A 24,668-nucleotide genomic window follows, 5' to 3' on the forward strand; every position below is an offset into this window, starting at 1 on the left:
AACTACCTAAGAAAAAAATCATTTGAAAGCTTTGAAAAAAATGTAGAGGGCTTAATTTGCAATTAAATTTTAAATGATCATCATTTTATTTCTATCTTTATTTTCTTAGAGAAAAATCAGGGTAGCCTGTAGTAGAAAGCAAGAATAGTACCAAATTCCTTTTGTTGACTGAGTGAAGAGTTATATTTTCTGTGGCTACTTTCCTTTTTATGAGAAATTTTAATTGCCAAATATAAAAACGTTAGGAAAAGCAATCTGAAGGGTTTTGAATTTTTACATAGAAATATATTAGATCCTGATGCGTCAACCACACTAATCCTTTCTGTAGAACTTTGAATTCAAATTTCACATGAATCATGTAATACAGTCCTGTTGTTTGTTTTAAATTTAAAGTCTGAATGGCCTGCAAGATCTTTCATGATCCAGCCATTGCCTACTTGATCTCATATCCTGTCCTCCTCCCCTTGGCACTTGGGTTTTTTGTCTTCTGTACCTACAAGGTTAGCTCCCATAGCAGGGCCTTTGCACTGACCATTTCTTCTGCTGGAATATTATTTCCTCATAATTATAATATGACTGGATGCTTCTCAAATTTCAATTTTCAACCAAACTATTTCTGCTGTGGGAAGTCTTATGTGACCACACCAGTTAATAGCATGTGCCCACCCACTGTGGTAGTCAGGCTTCTATGGTCTACAATGAAGCACATCCCTATAAATGCCCCTTCCTTTCAGTATGGACACATGTAATATAAGGTTATATGACACAAAGGTGTATGCAAATATAATTAAATTCCCATATCAGTTGACTATAAATTAATCCAATTAATTCTGGGTGCCTTTACCTAATCATTTGAGCACTTTGAAGCAAAAAGACACTCCTATAAACAAGTAAATGATCATTTTGTGAAGGGAGTTTAGGATCATTCAGGGAAGGTCATAGGACGTTCACCTGGGGGCAGTGTCAGGTGAGGCTGAGATTATCTCTGGCCAATAACCAGCAAGAAAACATGGTTCTTGGTCCTGCAACTACAACAAACTTTCCTGCCATCAACATGAATCCACTTGGAAGAGGACATGGAAGCCCAAGTGAGACTGTAACTCCAGCTGATATCCTGATTTCAGCCTGGTGAGACTTTGAACATAGAGCCCATTAACTCACACCCAGACCTCTAACCCTGAAAAATAGTAAGTTAATAAATTTATATCACTTTAGAATGCTAAGTTTCTGATAATTTGTTATGCAGCAATAGAAAAAGTATACACTCAGAGTCACCCTCATTATTCACACTTCATTCTCTTATTTTTTTCACAGATGCAAGCCCTCTGGACTTTTCTTAATCTATGTTCTCAATGTCATTATCTACCTCTGGAATACATGTTCCACTAGAAAAGCAATTTTTATTGTCGCTCTGCAAGGTTGGTTACAGCCATTCTGGCTATTTAAGAGATAGATTGAAGAGGATTATAAATCTGTTTCAATTTTTCTACTTAAAAAAAGAAGAGTTAATATACAATGTATAATATTGAGATTTCACAGAGGGACAAAGAAACCTTTTTTGCTGTTCTTAAACTAACTTACTAAATAATCAAATATGGGGGAGAGACTCAAAATTCTTCAAAGGGAAAGAAGGACCACACCAAAATTTTCCATATATCAGACACATACAGCTCTGTTATTTTTCAAATAATGTAATTGTTTATGAAAACCACACAACATTTGAGCACAGAATTTTATTTTGCATAATACAAAATTCATTTTTGGATTTCACCCTCTGTAGTTATTGTGACCACATGTACCAGCGGTGCCAGAGCATTCCACTCTTGTTTCAACACCAAAGTGATCCCCATACTCAAGGCTTCCGGAGGATTTGTTCCATGAACGCTTTCCTTTGAAATCCTGAAAAGGTAATCCTCAAATGTTTGTAGCAAAAAAGAGTGAGAACTCCTTGCACCTCTTGTTCTTCTTGTGGGAAGAATTGAACAGTGGGTGTTCTTCTTTAATTTTACGGAAATAGAAAAAATATTGTTCTTCATTTTCAAATCATCATAATTTGGGGTAAATATCCCTTTGGGAAGAATTTTTGAAGCCTCTGTGACCCGTTATATTGATCCTCAACATCTTAGAACTAACCAAAGAACTGTTGCATTTGATAACACCTAGAATGAAAATATATTGCAATATCCGATATATACTCTTCTCAACTGTCTGATTTTATGGCTGTTAGCAACTGTAAACTTCCATATGCAATGTCGCCTTCTAATCCTAGGTCTTCAAAAGACTGTCAAATTATGTTGGATAAAAATGTTGTGGCTTAGGCTAGTCAATTTGCTTTATGAAAGCTCTAAAGCCCGAAGTCTCCTTTTAAACAAATTTTGACACAATAATATGAATCCTGTTCAAGATTTTAAATATGGCAAACAGCCTCAGACACCTGTTTAGTAAGGATTTGTGAGTATCTCTTTGGTACTCTAAAAGACTCTAAAAATCATTTCATTCCGAATAAATATATCTCCCATCTGTCCTCACTGGTGTTTAAAATTATACCATTACTTAATTATTTTTTTTAATTGTGTGTATATGCTCAAGATTTACTGACAGTATGACAATTCCTTAAAGAACTGAAAGTAGACGTGTCAGTCAATCCAGCAATCCCACTGTTGGGTATCTACTCAAAGAACAATAAGACACCTACGTTCAAATGTTTATTGCAGAACAATTCACAATTACAAATATGTGCAATCAATGTAAGTGTCCATTAATTCATGAGGATATCAGTAAAATGTGGTATATCTATCCCATGGAGTACTACTTGGTCACCAAAAAGATGAAGTAATAGCTTTTGTAAAAATCTGGGTGGAACTGGAGACCATTCTCCTAAGTAAAGTGAAAAATAACACCACATGTATGTACTCACTATTAAATTGGAGATTGGTGGGATTACACCTGTGGTGCATCTTACAAGGGTATATGTGAAACTTAGTAAATGTGGAATGTAAATGTCTTAGCACAATAACTAAGAAAATGCCAGGAAGGCTATGTTAACCAGTGTGATGAAAATGTGTCAAACGGTCTATGAAACCACGGTATGGTGCCCCATGATCACATTAATGTGCACAGCTATGATTTAATAAAAAAAAGAAAAAGAAAGAAAGAAACAGCCAGAAAATAGAAAAATAAATAAATAAATAAATTGGAACTGATGAGCACAGATGTGGGAAATAAAACTCAGTGGAAATCAACTTGGGGAGAGGGAGCAACTAGAGAGGGGTAAAAACCTCCCTAATGGGTTCAATGAGCACTATCTTGGTGACAGGCACACCTGTAGCCAAGACTCAGGCATTACAAAAACTACACATGTAATTTAAAACATGTGTACCTATTAATATGTTGAAATAAAATAAAGAAACAGGATAACACATATAAAGTGCTTTATAAACAAGTGATCTACAAATTTATGGAGTGTTGATGTTAATCATGATGATACCATTGACGGTAATGGGAGTGATGATGCCTAAGTAACTTCAACCAACATGATCTAATAATTTAGTTACTACTTTGTAAATATATATATTGCATATCTTTCTATCTAACTATCATCTACCAATCACCATCCTGGGACCTGACATGTCTTTATGAATATCAAATCTTGGAGCTAATTATGCCTAGCAAGTGCTTAATTTCTTGTCAAATTTTACCCACAGGGGCAAAAATACACTACTTATTTCAAACTTCTGCACATTTCTGGCTAAACTTAAGATGGCTTGAGTTTAAACTTGAAGGTGAAATGTGAGTGAGAGGGGTTGGGCATTTTTCCTGGTGGATCTTGTGAGTTTTTGCACAACTGAGTGTGAGCAGCTGCCCACATGGGATGGCTTTCAGTCCACCAACATGGATATATGTCTAAAATGGGGGTATTGAGATTTTATTAACGGGACTTCAATTTTGAAGTCAAGGTAAAGTAGAATCTCTTCAGGGTGACATTTTTCATTTGTCAGCTTAATTTTGCAGGTATTACATTTTCTCATTAATGTCTATATTCCCATCAGACTATACATTCCACCAGATGAGTTGGAATGAGTCTCCAGTGATAAGCACAAATATTGACTCACTATAGATAATATTTATTGTATCAATAATAAATAAATCTACTGGACAAATCTGCTAGATTGCTGCTCTTTTGGTAGCAGATGTTTAGATTCCATCATGAGCTTTTGTTCCTTTTCCAGAAATTGGTTTTTGATGAGAGAAGAAAATAAAATCATTTAGTGGAGAGAAATGAATTGAAATAGGAATGGGGTAAGGACTTTCAGAATGTAGATACAGGTTGCAAAATAAAAATTTAGTGAAAAGAATATTCTTAAGTCAGACAACTCTCAATTCAATTCAATAATTCTATAGTGTTTAAATCCATGATTAGGAGCATTGCTTTAGGCCACATATTAATCTGTCAGGATGAAAATTTCCATATCTTTAAAACAGGCAATAATAACATACTTCATTGAATTGCGGAGATCAAATGACATACTCTATAAAAAATTGTCTTCTACAAAATTTTGTTTACCTTCCCCAAATGATCTACATTTTTTCTCAATTTTGCCACTCCCAGTGATTATCATGTAGGGGTTAAGTCCTTTTAACACATGCCTAATTTTAATTATTGTATTATTTTTATGATTATATTTCTGATAAATATATTTATTTATATTTTTCTATGTTAAATATTTTGTTTTCATTGTTATTTATTACTAAGCATTTATTGGTTCTATCACTAAACATTGTTGCAGTCATGTGTAAGTTTAGGATGTGAGAACTAATAAATGGACATTTTGGGAAAATGTAATTTAGCTTGATGATATGTTAATAATAACTGAAAATACTTCTAAGGCTTTTTGGCTTATATTTAATGATAATGTATCATTACAGATAATATTTATTGAATAAAAAATATGAAGCATAATGCATTCAAATTCAATTTTGGAAATATCAAGAAAATTAAGTATTTCCAGGAAAATTGTATGCCTCATTTGTCATCCCAGTTATTTTAAGAATTATATCAGTCTCTACTTTATTCCTAACTCCTAATGTCCCTGAGAAAAAAGAATTTTTTATGATAGTAAGCCAATTTGCTTAGGGATCAATTTATTATAGACCATTACCCTGTACTCTAATAAATATATACCCATGAAATGGTTTTCACAGTAGTTTGGAGATTGCTAAAAAAATTCTTGAACCAGATATGACTAAAATTTCATATGAAAGAAAAGCTTCATAAATAGAATTATGATTTTATCACAGCAAAAAAATGATTTCATTTGTGCTAGGGAGAAATATGTACTCTGTTGAAGGCACCATGTTGCAGGATCTCAATGTTGCAGGCTCATATATCTAATTTTATTAACACACAAGAGCAGATCCATCTGTTGAGATTGATAAAGAGGAACCAAGATCCTGAGATCAATGTGTAAAACTATCAGGTTTTGAATTTGCAAAGAGAAATGATTGTTACACAATCAGAAATAGTTAAGTTCTTGTAACCAGTTTATTTTCTTCATGTAGTCAAGACAAACAGGATGCCAAGTCATAATCAGAAGCTACTGCGCCGTTTTGTGAGAACTTTATAGACGCAAAGTCTGTAAAATCAGCACCTTGAGTCTCCGTAGGCAGATGTACATGAAAAGTCAATTTTTAAGTACAGGATTACTTTGTGAGCATGGGATCAGACGTAGGGAGTGTGACGATTCACATGTCAAGCGGTGCGTCTCACACCAGCGGTGCTCTTGGCATTGGGAGTGGACACGCTGTCCTACAGCTCCACCAAAGATTATGGTCACAGTTCTCTCTGCCTTTCCAGATTCAGAGCGGCTTTCTCATGAGCATCGGAAAAACTCCAAGTCCAAGCACAGGCTTAGGATTCCCCTCTGCTGCTACAACATGTGTTTGTTCTCTTTTCCTGTGATTCTTCTGATGCACTTAATCTATGTTTATGTCTGCATTACATTATTTTGAACTAATTTGTCATATTTTTGCTTTTGTCAAAACAGATGATTGATTGCTTAGCTCTCAAAGGGCAATCTTGTTTCGATCATTTCTGCATTTTCAGGGCCATAATGGGATCTCCCAGGTGTTAACAGTGGAAAAAACATTAGAAGTTGATTTCTAAAAGGGAAACATTAAAGTCAAATATGTTAATTGACCAGAATTTAATCACTCCTTCTCTATCCTACTGTGAGATTTAGTTTCATTTCTCCTTACCTTTCTTACGGGACATAACCATGTATTACTTTATAATTTAGTAATGTTTATATCTTTGTAGTAGTTTGTAAGTTCTGTAAGGGAGTAGCTATTTATTTTATGAATATAATATTTTATGAATTTATTTTATGAATATTTTATGAATGTTCCTTCAGCATGTAGGAACATGTCTCAGAAAGATAAGCTTGTTAAATATTTCAATAATTGACTCAGGAATGAATTAATGAAAAAATTTGAGGTCAAAAGTGTGCTCTTTCTATCCATATCTGAGAACTAGGGGGGCCTGGTTAACATGATCACAATTTTTCTTTTTTTTTTTCCAAATATTTTCTTTTGTTTCCTTTTATTATTTTTATTTTGGATTAATATGAGGGTACATATGGTTAGGTTACATTGAATTTGTTAGGAAAAGTCAGAGAGGTTTTGGAGTGCTTCACCCAGGCTGTGTACTGTATACTCGTACATTGACCAGATAGATGAGAGTTCACTGACCCCCTTTCTCCTCTTCCTCCCCACTTGAATTTCATTTTGTTTTTCCTCACTTGCGGACCTTTTGTTGTTCATCTACTAGTTTTAAATTAGTTGAGTACATAAGATGCTTGTTTTTTCATTCTTATGTTACTTTACTTAGTATTTTCCAAATCCAACCCAGTTGTAACAAAGGGTACAAAATCTCCACCATCATTTTTTACCACTGAATAGTAATCCATGGTATACCTATGCCACAGTTTATTGATCCATCCATGGGTTCATGGGCGCTTGGGTTGCTTCCACATATTTGTGATTTTGAATTCATATTTGTGATTGCTATAAACATTTGAGTGTAAATGTCCTTTTAGTAAAATTAACTTTCTGGGTAGATACCTAGCAATAGGATTGCAGGATCAAATGGAAGGTTTATTTGTAGCTTTTTGAGGATTCTCCATACTTTTTCAGAATGGTTGTAGTAGTTTTCAATCTTACCTACAGTGTAGAAGTGTTTCCTTTCTTTTTTTTTTATTAATATTAAATCATAGCTGTGTATATTAATGCGATCATGGGGCACCATACACTGGTTTTATAAATAGTTTAACACATTTTCATCACACTGGTTAACATTGCCTTCCTGGCATTTTCTTAGTTATTGTATTAAGACAATTATATTCTACATTTACTAAATTTCGCAAGTACCTTTGTAAGATGCACCGCAGGTGTAATCCCACCAACCACCCTCCCTCTGCCCATCTTCCCCCCTCCCTCTCCTCCTTCTGCCCATCCTTCCCCATATTCTTAGGTTATAACTGGGTTATAGCTTTCATATGAAAGCCATAAATTAGTTTCATAGTAGGCCTGAGTACATTGGATACTTTTTCTTCCATTCTTGAGATACTTTACTAAGAAGAATATGTTCCAGCTCCATCCATGTAAACATGAAAGAGGTAGAGTCTCCATTTTTCTTTAAGGCTGTATAATATTCCATGGTGTACATATACCACAATTTATTAACACAGTAAGTAAAGCAGGCAGACAGCCCTCAGAATGGGAGAAGATATTTGCAGGTTATGTCTCTGACAAAGGTTTAATAACCAGAATCCACAGAGAACTCAAATGTATAAGCAAGAAAAGAACAAGTGATCCCATCACAGGCTGGGCAAGAAGTGTTCCCTTTCTCTGCACCCACACAGGCATCTTCGGCTTTGGAGCTTTGCCATGTGGGCTATTCTCACTGGGGTTAGGGGATATCTCAAGGTAGTTTTGATTTGCACTTGTCTGATGATTGAGGATGATGAGCATTTTTTCAGTCAAACCTGCATCATCTTATATAAGAGAACACTTTAAACTCCTCAGAAGCCAATAATGCTACTATAGATGATATCATCATCATATGTCAATATAGCTTCATATTCGTGGTCCAAAGAGAGTGCTTAATATATGTATTATCTCAATTAATTTCCCCCAGATGTTTTGAGGTGCTAGTATTATTAGTCCCCTTTTCAACTATAGGAGCCAAGAGACGGACAGGGAAATCTCTCACAGCCCCCTAACGTGTTACTGCTAAAATAAAAATTTGTACCCAGCCAGTTTCATGCCAGAATCTGTGCTCATAATCCTGTGTTAAACTGTCTTCTATATTTGGATTTTCAGAAATGATCTGTGCTAATCTCTTTCCTCATAGATAAGAAATAATGATAAAAAGATAACAGCCGTCTGTTGGACTAAAATGTTTGGTATGCTTGTGTGGAGGTGGAGGTATCATAAATGGCTGGGAATTGTCTGAGTAACCTCCTACCTTTGCCCTGCCTGTTATTTCCTAGTTTTCTCTTCTTTCTTATTAATTATGGTGCCCCTGGACCTGAAACTCCATCACATGTTCTACCTAACACATGACTTGGCTTTACTTTCCTCTCCGGCCTCATCTCTTTATAGCTGTATTTCTGTTTCACCATCTTTTTCTTTATTTATCACCTTCTCTCCCCCCACACACATTTCTCATAACAAGGCTTTGGCTCAGTCACTCTTAGAATTTTCTTTTTCACGGCCCCCTTTTTGGTGTAACACCGTCGTTTGATTACTTACAGGTAAGGGATATGACCGCTCCCTGGCAATGCCCAAGTCCTTTGGAATCACAGGGTCTTTATTTTTTGTAATATTTAAATACACATGGGCCCAACCTTCACTCTCACATGGAAGTACATAATATTCTAAATATTTTAGGAATTAATAAGAATCCTAAGCTTCTCCTGATCATTCCTGTATCTAAACCCCTACTATACTGCATGCAAGTTACCTGTATCTTGTTACTGCACATTCTGGTCCATTTTTGTACCACCTTGATCTTCATACGCTATGAACCCTATTGGCCCCCTGAACAGAATACAAGCTGGTGTATTTCAGACTTTGCTGAGAACCTGAAGGCAATGGTAGAGGGCAGAGTTTTTCACATTGCAGCCCAGCAAATTAAATGCATTCTTACACTCACCTGACCTCAAAAGCCTTTCAGCCATCTGACCTACTCTTGGCCACTTCCCTTGCCATCTTCTCCTTCAACTCTACCTTCCTTCTCTGATTTCCTTCTTACTCATCTCACTCTTTGTCAGTTATTCTTTATAGATAGCTAACCACTAGAAACAACCAGTGGACACTACAAAAATGCTGATATTTTCATCTCAACCAAATAAAATCAGAAGTTCTTGGATATGACTCAGACATGAGCTTTTGTGGCTGTTTATTAATTTACCCAAGTGATTATAATACACAGTCAGGTTTAAGAATGATTCAATAAGTCCACTGTATCACTCTAAGGATACACTTTTTCATACTAAGAAAAGTCACCAAGATACCTCTGTAAATAAAGGCAGTCTTTGCACCGCAGAAATACATCTTCCTCCAGATTTTCTATTTTAATAAAAAAAGAGATATTTCCCCAGCATCAGGTTGCTTTATTGCTTCATTTCTATTCCCTTTGCTAGATTCTAAGTCTCATGAGGACAGCATTAGCTAGCTTATTCGTAATTGTTTCCCTGAAAAGAAAAAAAAAAAAAAAACAGTATCCGAGGCAAATTAGTCACCCAATAAACATTTGTTGAATAAATCAATGAATTTAGAGTTTCGAAGGATATGTAACAAAGAAAGAATATTCTGCCTATTTAAAAATTGATGTGGAAAGAGTAAAAGAAGAGATAATCATACTTTTTTATATTGTTTCCTAATATTTTTTGTTTTTTGAGATAGTCTCACTGTGCCCTGCTGGGTAGAGTGCTGTGGTATGACAGCTCACAGCAATCTCACACTCTTGGGCTTAAGTGATTCTCTTGCCTCAGCCTTCCAATTAGCTGGGACTACAAGCACCCGCCACAATGCCTGGCTATGTTTTTGTTGTTGTTGTCATTATTGTTTAGCAGGCCTGGGCCGGGTTTGAATGCACCAGCCCTGGCGTATGTGACTGGCACCTTAACCTCTGACTACGGGTGCCGAGCCAGTTCCAAATGTTTTTATTAGCTTAAGTATGTCCACAGTTGTTTGGGAATATAAATTTGCATTATGAGTAGCTTTGATATCTTATAAAGTTATCACACAAGATTATTAAATTTAATTACAGGCAAAGAATCAGAGAGGAAGAAAACTGCCATTTAATATTCTAGTCCTTCAAACACTGACTCTCAGAGCAGCTGGACTAAGACAAAGGAGTTCAGACACTGGGAGATATTATCACATATATTTTCTCAGCAGAAAATAGGCAAACAGATTTGGGAAGTTCAGCAGGAAGCCTCTAGCAAAGATTTGCTGTCGTATGAGAACTGGGAAAAAGAGCATCGGGGTAATCCTTATATGATATTTATGGGGGTGTCCTTAAAGGGCAGGACAGGAATGGGCTTTGTCCACAGCTGAGTTCCAGATGTATTCACAAATGTGACATTTTGGGCGGCGCCTGTGGCTCAGTCAGTAAGGCGCCGGCCCCATATACCAAGGGTGGCAGGTTCAAACCCGGCCCCGGCCAAACTGCAACCAAAAAATAGCTAGGCGTTGTGGTGGGTGCCTGTAGTCCCAGCTACTCGGGAGGCTGAGGCAAGAGAATTGCTTAAGCCCAGGAGTTGGAGGTTGCTGTGAGCTGTGTGATGCCACGGCACTCTACCGAGGACCATAAAGTGAGACTCTGTCTCTACAAAAAAAAAAAAAAAAAGTGACATTTTACCGTCACTGATGTCAACTGTTTTCTGACTCTTTTTGCTAATTATTACAGACTGGGCATTGTAAATTCTTATTTTAGGCAATGGCTCTTATGGATATTGGTGCATGATACCTGTCTGATCCCTGCGTCCTAGCTTAATAACAATGATAATGAAAATAATAACTGTCATTCAATGAACGCCTACTGTTTGGCATGCCTTTGCATACATTATCATTTGTAATAGTCACACCAAAATTAGTAATAGTTATTACTATCTATATTTAGCAGATAAAGAAACCAACTGAGGACCAGAAAGTATAAGGAGATTGTGTTCATGGAGTAAGAAAACAGTTTACCAGAGACTGGAGACTCAAACTGCAAGCTCTCTTGAAGTAGTATTTTCTACAAAACCTTAGAAAGAAATCCCCCTAGAAGGAAGGTCGGGATTACATGTGAGCATGTTCATTTCAATTCTTCTTTCTAATCCCTGGGTCTACACAATGTCCAGGCAATATTCTGTTGAGAACAATCTTTGGACAACTGAACCATGAATAACTGACCAATTAACAGTTGATCACAAAAAAAAAGTCAGTTTGATATTTGTAGAATCAAAACATATAGTTTATTAACATCTCCCTAGTGTATTAGCATTGTAGTTGACGCACAATACAATTTTTAAATAAATTAGAACTGTGATGATTTTGTGCCTTCTATATCTTAGTTGGTCTGGTTTATGTTACTTCAGAGATTTGGCTGTTTAATATACATATATGTATACCCACATACACACACACATAAATACATATACAGATAGACAGACATCGTCCCGCCAAAAACGTGATTTCTAGCCTACTATCTGAGAAGGGTTTCAGACATAAGAGGCCGGAAGATAGCCAATTCAAGCCTTCTTCCAGATGTTTGAGTTTTGAGACAGTCAGTGCTATTTGCCAGCTGGAATGTAGTCGGACCTGAGAAAGGATAATTTCCACCATGAAACTTCAATAAGTTAGCCTTTAAGGCAAGATAACTGATAACTAATCCCAAACTCCAGAGAAAAAGAAGTGTTTCTCCTAAAAGAAGAATGTAGCAAACTGATGGCTTAATTCCTCAAAGAAAGTGATTCTGAAGGACTGATCAGTGACACACAGGAAATGCCTTATGCTGTGATGATTCTCTAATCGTTGACAGACAGTTGTTATTTTCATACTGCAGTATGTACAATGGGAGTCTCTGCTTTCACCTACCATTGGTTTCCCAAACTGGAACAGCTTTAGCTTAACTAACACGCTTGACCCAGTCTCCCTTTTCAAGGATTTTCCTAACTCAAGGTAAAGTCCCAGTCTCAAACTCTGTGTATCCAGATATCCTATTTCTGAGACATGGCTTACATTTGTGAATCATATTTGGTAACCAGATCCTTATTTTGTTCCTTGTATTTGGCTTTTTATTTCAGGGAATTTTTAGGGGTCTCGTGCTCTAATGCTGGGATCTAGCTTTGTTATTTTCAAACCAGTGTCCAGGAACTAAAGTTCTGTCCCTGGCTCTTTGCCTAATGTATGATGTGTTTTTTTGTTTTTTGTTTTTTGTAGAGACAGAGTCTCACTTTATGGCCCTCGGGTAGAGTGCCGTGGCGTCACACGGCTCACAGCAACCTCCATCTCCTGGGCTTACGCGATTCTCTTGCCTCAGCCTCCGGAGCAGCTGGGACTACAGGCGCCCGCCACAACGCCCGGCTATTTTTTTGTTGCAGTTTGGACGGAGCTGGGTCTGAACCCGCCACCCTCGGCACATGGGGCTGGTGCCCTACTCACTGAGCCACAGGCGTCGCCCCTGTATGATGTGTTTTTACTCACTCACAGGTTTGCCCTGATACCTACCAGCTACCTGGATTCTGACCCCTCAGTAATCCTTTAAATATACCTCCTCCAGCCCCTATCCCATGATTAATGTTGTCTGAGTACCATTTTGTCATTGGCCCTCAGCATTTGGGATTACGCTTGATGGACTGGATGTTATCCTGGTACCTGTGGCTGCTGTCCTTCCTGCACTCATCTCTCCCATCGCCTTTCTGTTTGCCCCAGACCACTGTGTCACTAAACCTCAAGCAGACATATAACACACAGGACCCCGAGAGTCCTAACTGCTGAGTATGCAGACAAGAATTCCACCCTGGTCAGCGGGTGGGGTTGCGTAACCCCACATGCCACAAAGCACTCGCTGCTGGCACGCTCTCTTGCAGGAACGATTCCTCTTCCTGGAAATAATCACAACCAGAACCATTACATTTTGCAACACCCTGGAAAACCACTTGAATTATTCTGTGAGAGTGAGGGAGATATCAAGTGACAGTCCTGGAATCGGCTTTTGTTAAAACAAGAAAACTGTATTTGCGTTGTCTTTATCAGAGTGATTTCTTCTTACGTATTTTGAAAAAGTACATATGCTGGTATTGCTTCACATACTTAGGTAAATGCTGTCTAACTTTCCCTATCTAAATTGTGAAGACATCCAAGCAATGGAAGTGTTTCCTTCTGCAGAGGTCTAGCAAATTAGGGTAGGTTCTCACTTGAGATTTAGCACAATGGCAAAATTCTACTCACATTTTCTGGCACCACATCAAGCACTGTACCTCTCAGTTATATTTCACGGTGCTCATTTCAGCTCCTGGAAGCCTATGCTGTACATAATATTTGTTCATAAAATGATAGGAATTATGAATAAGTAAATATATGTCTATAGAGAGATGTAATCATATGACATTTTACAAAGTACATTTGCATATATTTAATTAAAAGCCTAGAAATATACTGAAAACTGCATATTATCTTCATTTTTATAAATGCAGAAACAGAAATCTCAATGGACAGAGGCTTCTAACAGACCAGGGAACTGATTTTGGTTCTTGTGGTTCCAAATCTCCTGCTGTTTCGCCAGATCCCCTTCACCAAGCTCACTGCCTCAGTCCTCCCCTCTCTGTCTTGTTTGTGAGCACAGAGTCTGTTATACCTGAAATGTATGCTATAAAAGAGTGACATAAACTGGAACGTCACAGGCCATCCCCTCTGGGAAGCTGTAATATTTTATATGTCATCTAGCCTTGAGAAAAGTGACTGACTTTCCAGATCACTTGGAAAAGAGAATTCAATTGTCTCTCCTCACCCAGAATAAAAGAAGAAAGCAGCAAAATCATCATACCTTTGTCCCTGAAAATGCAGCACAGGTATTCTGTGCCTTTATTCATTTAGTTATTCAAGTGGCAGAGTTTGAGCATCTCTTCGGTATGAGGCACTGTGCTAGAAATGGAGAGAGTAACAGAGAAAAGAAAAAGACAGTGTTTACTCTGAAGTTGCTTGCAGTCTAGTGGTGAGAGCTGTAAATGTTTCGACAGAGAAACCCACCAACTGTGATGGGGATATAGAGAGGAAGAACCTCACTCCATTTTTGAAAGTATTAAAGTCAGAAGTCACATGAAGGAGAACTAGGAGAATAATGTACGTTTGCTAAGTGAGGAATTCATATTAAGGCCTAAACAATTAAAATGGAGAGAATTCTGGAACTACTGTGTTGTGGAGAATGACATTAGCTTAGGACTGCGATAATAATCACATACACCACCCAGAGTTTTTTCTGTTGGTTCCAGTGGGGGATAAGAAGTGAGGAATGCTCCAAGGTTTGTAAATGGGAGCACTGAGAGAGATGCTGACATCTTCTAGACTTCTTAAATATGACCTCCCCAAAGCAGAACCCAAGAGAAGGGTTTTGGTTCAAGTCGTTTATCTGAGATGCAAATTCAGGAATCAAGGTGAGGAAATGGGAAAAGAAGATGAAAGGAGGAAATCCATTAGCAGATGTCACAGTGAGAGGGTTATCACCAGAATTCACTTCTGCTTAGAATATCCTGGGAGGCATAGCAGATACCATGGTGTTGCCCCTCCAAGTGTGAGGAAACTGAGACCTTCATTCACACACTCTAGTCTTCAACCATCAAGGGTAAATCCTGGGGCATTAAACCTTTGGGACTTTTGGTTTCATCTGTGTTAAGAGCGTTCTCACCAGAGAAAGCCTTCAGATAGTGAAATAAAGCAAATACGAGTTTGTAGGGCAACCATGTCTAGGTAGGCCAATTTGATAGTACTAAAATGTGCATCAATGTTTTCTTCCTGCAAAATGTAAAACAGCCTATTCTGGCTGGGAGGCCCCAGTGGAGACCACCCCTCACCTCACAGGGGCTGTCAATTTTCACTCATTAGGGCTTTTCTCTTTGTCATCTCCTTCAGGGAGTCTGCCAGCATCATAAATTTGAAATGGCTCAATTGCACTGCTCATGATGGAGCCCAACTGTCTGGTAAGAGAGTCAGATTTAAAAGCTGGGGTGTCCTAATTGTGGTCAACAAGCTTCCTTTGATTGCCTATGGGACTTGAGAGAAAAATTGTGTGATTGTTATTTGCCTTCCCTGGAACATGTAGTGTGAAGAAACAAGGCTTACCTTCCAAGCCTTCCATCTCTTTTTTTGCCCCAGATTGCAAACGACATCGTTGTGTGGGATGCATTAAGATCCTTTGTGTCCTGGTATCAGCCAGAGGCCTGCTCAGTGTCCACCAGCAGCTCTCATTATGAGAAATAATAGGCAGCATGTTTCCTTATGATTTGTTACCTTTTCTCACTCATCCCTAAGTCAATGCGTCTGCTGGGCATTTGCTGGGTCCTGATTTGGTGCAATAATGTGGAAGACGAGATAGCAGAACGGCATGTGTTATGGGATCCCAGCTGTAAGCCTGACATCTGCTGAGTATTCTGTAACTTTCTTTGAACATAATTAAATACAATCACCAGCCTCCCTTGGCCTCCCACCATGGACCCCACTAGAAAAGGGGAAGAACCTGACATTGAACATATGTGGAAAAATGCTGAACAACGGGACTAATTCAACCTCAATTCATCCATTCATAACTGCTGAAGAAATATTTGAAGCATTATTTTCCTAAAAGTTTTTCCTGATTTTCTTCTTTTTGTTCTTTCTTCCTTCTTCCTTCCCTCTCTCCTTCTTTCTCTTTCTTCCTCCTTCTTTCTCTCCCTCCCTTTCTTTCTCTGTTTCTGTTCCTCTTCCCTTCCTTCCTTCCTTCCTTCCTTCTTTTTTGTTAAAGGAGGGAGGTTACATGGTTCAAAGATCCTTAGAATATTTTTCTTCTCTCTTTCTGTTTTTCTTTCTTTTCTTTCCTGCATTTCTTAAAAAAAAAATATTTACTATATTCTAGTACCCATGCAATAAGGTAAACAAGACAGACATCATCTCTTATGAATTTAAAATTATCAATTTTAAACAAGCTCAAAAATATAGCAGCATGAGTAGTGGGGAAAGCCTTAATGCAGGAGTAAGATGTGCCTGGTATTAAATGCTTCTTAACTATTTCCTAATTATTTTACTTCCCTGGCCTCCTTTGCTCATCTATAAAATGGCGAAGGTAGTTTGTTAGCCTCACAATGTTGTTTTAATATATAAACTATTAAATAAACTCTATCACATAGCCCAACAAATGACAGCTTTGTTTTTCTTTTGTTTTGTCTGTTTGTTTGTTTGTTTTTGCAGTTTTGGTCAGGGCCGGGCTTAAACCCACCACCCCCAGTATATGGGGCCGGCGCCCTACTTCGTTTTTATCCACTTGTCTTATAAAGTCCTTTAGAAAGGGTTAAGTGCTTCCTGTGTCCTGAATAAACAAAGGTTGAAGGGACATGTGAATATCTGCAGCCAGAATAATATGTCCCATGCTCATAGAAGTATACTATTTCAGAGCTCAAAGGGATGCTTACTCTTTAGGACTAGGAAATAAACAACCTTGAGTACTATGCCTCAAGTAACACAAGTGACTGAGCTGAGTTGGGAGAAATTCAGGCCTCAAGACTTCTCTCCCAGTATCCTTCCACTTCTAGAGAATCAATCTGAGAACACAGGCAGCTAGTGCACAGAAGAAACAGAGACCAGGCTACCTGAGTCCCAGGTCTGACACCAGGATATGTTCTGCTGCTGGATTCCTTTTTTCCCCTCAAACTGTTTATTACACAACCTTACATTTTTGTGGCGGAGAACAGTGCTCACTCACACAGTAGTCATCACCATTCTCATTTTCTGGGGGAAAAAAAAAGCCTTTGTTCACATAAAAGCTGAAATGATAGCTGTTTCCTTTCTCAGCCTTTCCTGAAACTAGCATATGGGCATGAAATTAATGTTTGCTGATGATGCCTGAGGGAATGTGTTCTGTGACGTATACTTTATAGACTCTTCATTTAAAAAAATGTCTTAGAAATTTCTGACATTACTATCTTGTTAGTTCTGATTTTTTTTTTTTTTTTTGTGATTTTTTTGGCCGGGGCTGGGTTTGAACCTGCCACCTCTGGCATATGGGACCGGCACCCATAGTTCTGATTTTTTTTACATGTCTTTCATTCTGGACGCATCTAACATGAGCATCTAACATGAGCTCATATACACGTGGAGATACACATAGACATTGTCCCTTGAAATCAATATTTTATAACTTGTTCATATAATATTACTAATTTTCGTTACAGCTTAAAATTCATCTTCTCTATTAATTTGGCTATGTCTAATTTATAACCAAAGAGATATATATGTAAACAACTCCCTGTCGCTGATTTTTTAACTTATTTATAACATTTTAAACTTATAAAGAGCATTTTCACGACCATCCATGAAACTGGGGTTACTTTTATTTCCCATAATATATTAATTTTTTTTTTTTCACAACACTGGTATCACTTTACTGAAGAGCCTAGAAATAGCAAGTCACTTTTGGAAAATTTTATACTTTACAAAGTTCTCTTATGATGCCTCTTTGGACTTTCACAATGACTGTTAGAGGGTGACTAGATGGCTATTATTAACTCTAGTTTTTAGATGAAGAAACTGAGGTTTACTCTTGGGGTTCACTTAAGAGCAAAGTTAGTGAGTGGTGGCTCAGAATTAACTACTGACTATCCAGGCTTCTTTTGACTCTAAAGTCGAGTCTCTTCCGTCTTTCTTCTCCTATCTTCCTACCTGTCTGCCTGGCTCCTTGTTTAGAATATTATGTGTGACTTTGAGTCACTTATATTCAACAGAAGAGAGTGGCAAGTAAATTAACATTTACATTATTTGGGGGAAAATACAACCATGAGGGAATGATGGCGTATAGCTCTTAAATTATTCAGGAATGCTATGAAAGGCTTCCTAGAAAAGGTAGAGGTAAAGTTTAAAGCGAGCTTTGAGAGATTTACTTCATAACCAGGTCATAATTCTCATTAAGTATTTACAGCTCCCTCTAATGAATTATAACCTCACTTTATCTTTAGTCTTTTATGTTACATTCAAATAATGCAAGTTTCTTCTCTGCCTTTGTCCATCAACCCTTCACTATGAACTCTTCCACTAGACCCATCTTCTTCCATTATGCCTACAATTTATTATCTTATGAGCACTTATTTCTACTTTACATAAACTTAAACACTTGTCTTTCTAAATCCTATCTAATTCAATGTTCTCATTTTTCATTAAACCAGTCTCAACTCAATTCCTAAAGTTGTGCTTGGAAAATACAGAATTCTTGTAGCATCCTGGAGAAGAGCCTTATTCTATAAAACTTTCCATCATCTAACCACAGCTAAAGACACATCAGACTAATTGCTCTTACAGTATCAGTTACTATGCCTTGAAGCAGGGCTACAGAGATATTTGGGGTATGGTCATTGCCAAGAGAGTGTCATTGTAATGGTGGTGGCATAGTGGGATGGTAGCCTTCTGAGGAATTTGCCCCCTGATGTGTTCCTTTTCCTTTCTTTCTACATATTTATGTCTTTGTAGCTTTTTGCAGTGTAAGAATTAAATGATAATGGTCTTAGAACTGGATTTTAATAATATCCTCTGAAACTCAAAACTTCATAACTAGGTAAAAATATTGGAGGGCTGAAGAGATGCCACTCAGGAAAAAAAATGAATAAGACAATAGAAGAAGGTCTTTAAATATGATACAAAAAGAGGTTTCATGAGTAGGTGTTGATTTACAAAGAAGTTCACTCAATGGGCTTTGTTTCTGGCAGCCATTTCCCCTGGATTCTCAGGGACTTATAATGATATTTGGCACCATTCTTTCTGCTGGAAATGTTATTTAGCTTCATATCAATAGACTTCATTGTAATTAAAATCTATCAAAGCATTCAGGGGGGTTTGGGAACTTTACCTTCTTGGCATGAGATCTATGACAACAAAGGAAAGGCATTTTGGTTGAGAGATAAGCCATACTCCCAGAAATATCACTCTAGTACTCAGGAGTCTTGGCACTGAAAACAAAGTTACTTAGTTCTATTGCTGAGGGGTATTTCTATAAATTGGATCTGAGTTGCCAAACCATTATGGAGGGGCAGAGGATGGGTAAGTTATAGAGGCCATTAAAGATTATGTGGGAAAATGTAAACTTAAAAAATTATCTACAGAAATCTTTTGTATTTTGGAGGACCTGGCCAGTCTGCACAGAAAATACATTTATTTCAATAATAAACAATTGTATGAGTTACCAATTGCTGTATAACAAATTACCACAAACTTAGAAGATTAAAATAACACACATTAAGTATCTGGAGTTTCCATGGATCAGAAGTCAGGCACAGCTTATCTGGGTTTTCTGCAAGGCTATAATCAAGATGTCAACTTGCTTGGGTTCTCATCTGGAAGATTGGCTGGGCAAGAATCCATTTCCAAGTTCATACAAGTTGTTGTCAGAACATGCTTCCTTGTTGTTTAAGGTTGGTGCCCAGGTTTCTTATTGGCTATTGGCTAGAGGCTATCCTCAATTCCTAGAGTCTGGTAACAGTTCCTTGACAGGAGGGGTTTTCCAACATGGTCCTAATTTTTCAAGCCAGCAAGAAGAATATTTAGGGCCAGTGGCTAGCAAGAGAAAGTCTTATATACTGCGACATAATCAGGAGAGTGACATTCCATTTTTCTGTCTGCCATAGAAGGAATATAAAATTTCTAAATGCATATGGATACCTAGAGCTCTAAACTCAGGAGTCTACTTTGGCTCTGACAGCTTTCCTCTCTGGACTGCTTTCATAGTTCTCTAATTAGTTGCGTATTTAATTGTGTATTTAAAATTCAATTTTAGCATGTCACAGACATGGGGTGTGTGTGAGAGAGAGACTTTCAGAAAGTAAAAAGAGAGGGCTATCTAGGACTCAAAGAGTTACTCAGTTCTTAGTCTCAGAAACTAACAACAAACTTTGCCCTGTGATTTCATATTCTATGCTTTTTACCTGATAAAATCATCTGTACACTTTTATTTTTTCCTTAAGATGTTTCAACAAAACCATAATTGAAATGCTATTATTAGTATGTAGCTAATCTATGTCTGTGCATTGAGGTACATAGGTATTTTCCAGGACCATTATTCCTGTGAAGCCAGAATAGTGACTCACACATTTAATCCTAGCCCTTTGGGAGGCTGAGGCAGGTGGATTGCTTGAGCTCAGGAGTTCAAGACCAGTCTAAGCAAGACAGAGACCCCCACCCCCATCTCTACTAAAAATAGAAAAAAAAGAAAAAAACTAGCTAGGATTTGTGATGGACACCTACAGTCCCAGCTACTTGGGATGCTAACGCGAGAGGATCACTTGAGTTGAAGAATTTCAGCTTGCTGTGAGCTATGACGCCATAGCACTCTATCCAGGGCAGCAAAGTGAAATTTTGTCTCAAAAAAGAGGGGGGTGGGTTCATTTTATTTATTTGAACAATTACCAGAATATAAAAAGGAAATTAAATGCATCTATTAGTGATCCAAAGAAACTCTTAAAAAAGAATATTGGCCTCTCCATTAATCATTACAAAAATGCTTTGTTTTGTTAGGTGCACCCCACACATATGAAGAAATGCTTAGAAATCTATCCTGCTTTTGCACCCTAGCAATTTGGTTCCCTTTCTATGCCTAAATTTGGTTTATGTGCAGCTACATGTGTGCTCAAGGAAGGACACAGAAGTACATAAACATGTGTATTATGTATTTACATATCAGCATGCTATCATTCATAAACTGTATATAAATATATTTTCATAATGGAAAATATTTAAGGTTTCAATTCCACTTTTTTATTATGATTACATAAGAGAAGAAAGTATTTTCTATAAACATTGCCCTGAAAGCCTTTCAAAAATCCCCTATAGCACATTTTTGGCTTCTCCCATCCTTTGTTGCTATGGTGTGTGTGATAAGGACCACACAAGACTTCTAACTACATGTTTTTTAAAATCACATAAAAAAATTAAAGGAAAAGTTGGAAATTTTTTCAAAGTGTAACTTCATGTGACTTTTCTCTATGGTATAAATTGGCAAAAACATTAAAGGCATTATTAGGCAAAAAATATCATAGGTGGGTATGAAAAGACTAAGATTAATAATTCTTTTTTTCCAGCATATGCTTATCTAACCCTTCACAGTTTCAACTGACCTTAGTTCTCTGGTCCCTTTTCTTACTTTGATGTCTTGTTCCCCTAATTATGGCCTCAAAATACATTGGTCTGCATAAACTTTCCTTCTCAGGAGACAGGCGAACAATTCAGGTAAGCAAGAGATAATCAAAAGTTATGATGAGATATAGTCAGAATAATGTTAACATGAGATTAACAAAGAATATCAAGAATATATCATGCAATTATAAGAACTAAAAAAGCAATGAAAAAGAGAATGTTGTAAAGAATAATGGTCTGAGCAAATTGACAAATTTTGAGTTGAATGTTGCACAAACCATGTATGGCAAGGCATCCCAGGCTGTGGTACAGGTTCCGCCAGTGTCAAGAGCTGCAGTTGGCAAATTATAGCCTGTGTTCCAAATCCAGCCCACCCACTGCTTTTATTAATAAAACTGTATTGGAACACAGCCACATCCATTTATTTATGTACGCTGTATGGATGCTTTTGCTCTGCAGTGGCAGAACTGAGTAGTCTTAACAGAGAATAAGTAGCCTGTACTACCTCAAAGATTGACTGTTTGTTACCATCTACTCTAGGTTATTAGACTTTCTCTGACTAGATAGTAAGAAAAAAATGAAGACAGGAGACATTTGTGCCTTACTGTGAAGAATATTTTTTATCAGAATATTGTCAAAATTTTGTGCTTATATTTTTCTTGACCATTTGCTCACTTACTAACTCTAAGCTATATAACCTTGGTTTTTATAATTTCCAAATTCATTGTTACTTCTTCTCTGACATTAGGAGAAAGATGATAAACAGTCTCAAACAACTGTGTGAACTATAAAGATGAAGTACATATGTGAGCTGCTATTAATTTTGTAATCATCTACTTCCTTTGGCAAAAATCATCTTTCCACAAGCTTTATAGAATTGAACTTCTTTCTCTTCCTGGAGTAAGATATGGCTGTAGAGCTTGCTTTGGTCAATGAAACTGGAATCCAAGTGATCTGTGTCACTTATAGAAGGAGCCATGTGGTAGGAACTTAGAACACAATAGCTAAAAACTAAGAAAATCCACATAAGTTTCTACTAGCCATTTGTACATCTTCTTTTGAGAAAAGTCTATTCAGATCTTTTACCCATTTTTAATTGGATTATTTGATTTTTTTTTCCTATTAGGTTGTTTGAGTTCCTTATACATTACTCCCTACTATCCTTGTCATATGGATAGTTTGCAAATCTCTATTTTCTTCCATTCTGTGGCCTCCATCATCAAAGAAATGCAAATCAAAACTACAATAAAATCTCACTCCAGTTAAAATGACTTTGATAAAAAAAAAAAAAAAAGAAAAAAAGACAGGTAATAATGAATGCTGGGGAGGGTATGGAAAAAGGGGAACCCTCGTACACTGTTGATGAGAATGTAAATTAGTGCAACCACTGTGAATAACAGTATAGAGTTTCCTTAAAAAGCTAAAAATGGAACTCTGTATCATTCATCAATCTCACTGCTGAATATATATTCAAAGGAGGAGAATTTAGTATATCAAAAAGATATCTATATTCCTATGTTTATTATAGTACTATTCAATGGACTCATTCAAAAACTTACAATATAATTTTCTTTTTTTTTTAATTAAATCAGAGCTGTGTACAATAATGCAATCATGAGGTACAATGTGATGGTTTTATATATAGTTTGAAATGTTTTCATCGAACTGGTTAACATAGCCTTCATGGCATTTTCTTAATTATTGTGTTCAGACGTTTATATTCTACATTTAGTAAATTTCCCCTGTACCCTTCTAAGATGCACCGTAGGTGTAGACCCACTAATTACTCTCCCTCCACCCATCCTCCCCTCTCTGCTCCCCTCCCTTGCCCTTTTCCCCATATTCATGTGCTATAGTTGGGTTATAGCTTTCATATGAAAGCTATAAATTAGTTTCATATTAGGGCTGAGTACATTGGGTACTTTTTCTTTCATTCTTGAGATACCTTGCTAAGAAGAATATTTTCCAGCTCCATCCATATAAACATGGAAGAGGTATAGTCTCCATCTTTCTTTATGGCTGCATAATATTCCATGGTGTACATATACCACAATTTATTAGTCCATTCATGAGTTGATGGGCACTTGGGCTTTTTCCATGACTTAGCAATTATGAATCGGGCTGCAATGTTCAAACTACATTGTCACACTTTAAAGATCTCAAAAAATAATACAATATAATTTTTAATACAAATTGTCTTTGACTAGTTGATACATCAAATTTCAGATTCAATTCCAATGAAGGAATTATAATAGTTCCCCCTTATCCATGGGGAATGTGCCCCAAGATCCTTACTGGATGCCTGAAACTGTGGATAGTACTCAATATACTGTGCTTTTTCCTATGCACACATTGCTATAATAGTTTAATATATAAATTAGGCACAAAAGAAGATTGACAATAACTAATATTAAAATAAAACAAATATAACAATATGCTGTGTTAAAAGTTATATAAATGTGGTCTCTTATCTCTCTCTCTTTATCTTTTTTTTGGACCACAGTTAACCATGTGCAACAGAAACCATTAAAATTTGAAACCACAGGTGGGGGAGTCTACAGTACCTGCTATCAATCTCACTGCTATAAGTGAACTATTAGCAAACCTACCAAATTAACTTTGTCCATTTTAAAATACAACCTTAATTGTATAGTAAGATATTTACTCAAATAATGTGTCCATTACTCCAAATAAACTCTGAGTTGTCTCACAGAATTGTCTTAGTCTCTAAACAATGTTATTTTTCACAGGTTCATAACGTAAAATTCATGTTTTAAAAAGTGATTGTCAACTTTGAAAATAGATTCAAAGTCTTAGCACAAAGATAGGTGAATTATCTGGGCAATATCATTTGGGGGTCAATAATAAGGTGAGATTACAAATAAAGATTAAGGGGCTGTTTGTATAAGTGACTTTGAAGACAGTTCACAAAAGAAGAAGTAAGCCATATTTAGAGAAATGATCGATATTCCAGTCCACACCATTTTCCCCCAGCTTTCACTACCTTAATAAATTACACACTATAAATTGTTAACAAGACACAAGCTATAGTTATTTTTCTATTTGTTTGATTATTAGTATATTTTAAATCTAGTTTCCTAATGTATGTCTTCTATGAGTGGTGGGATCTTACTTACTCTATTCCCTGTTGCTATAAAATAGATATCAATAACTCCACCAAACAGAAAAGTAAATGAAGTGTTTTGGTTTCATGGGAACTCTGTATTTCTCCTGTTTTCACCTTCTTTTGGTAC

The sequence above is a fragment of the Nycticebus coucang genome, chromosome 13 (genome assembly GCF_027406575.1).
Source record: "Nycticebus coucang isolate mNycCou1 chromosome 13, mNycCou1.pri, whole genome shotgun sequence".
Classification (NCBI taxonomy): domain Eukaryota; kingdom Metazoa; phylum Chordata; class Mammalia; order Primates; family Lorisidae; genus Nycticebus; species Nycticebus coucang.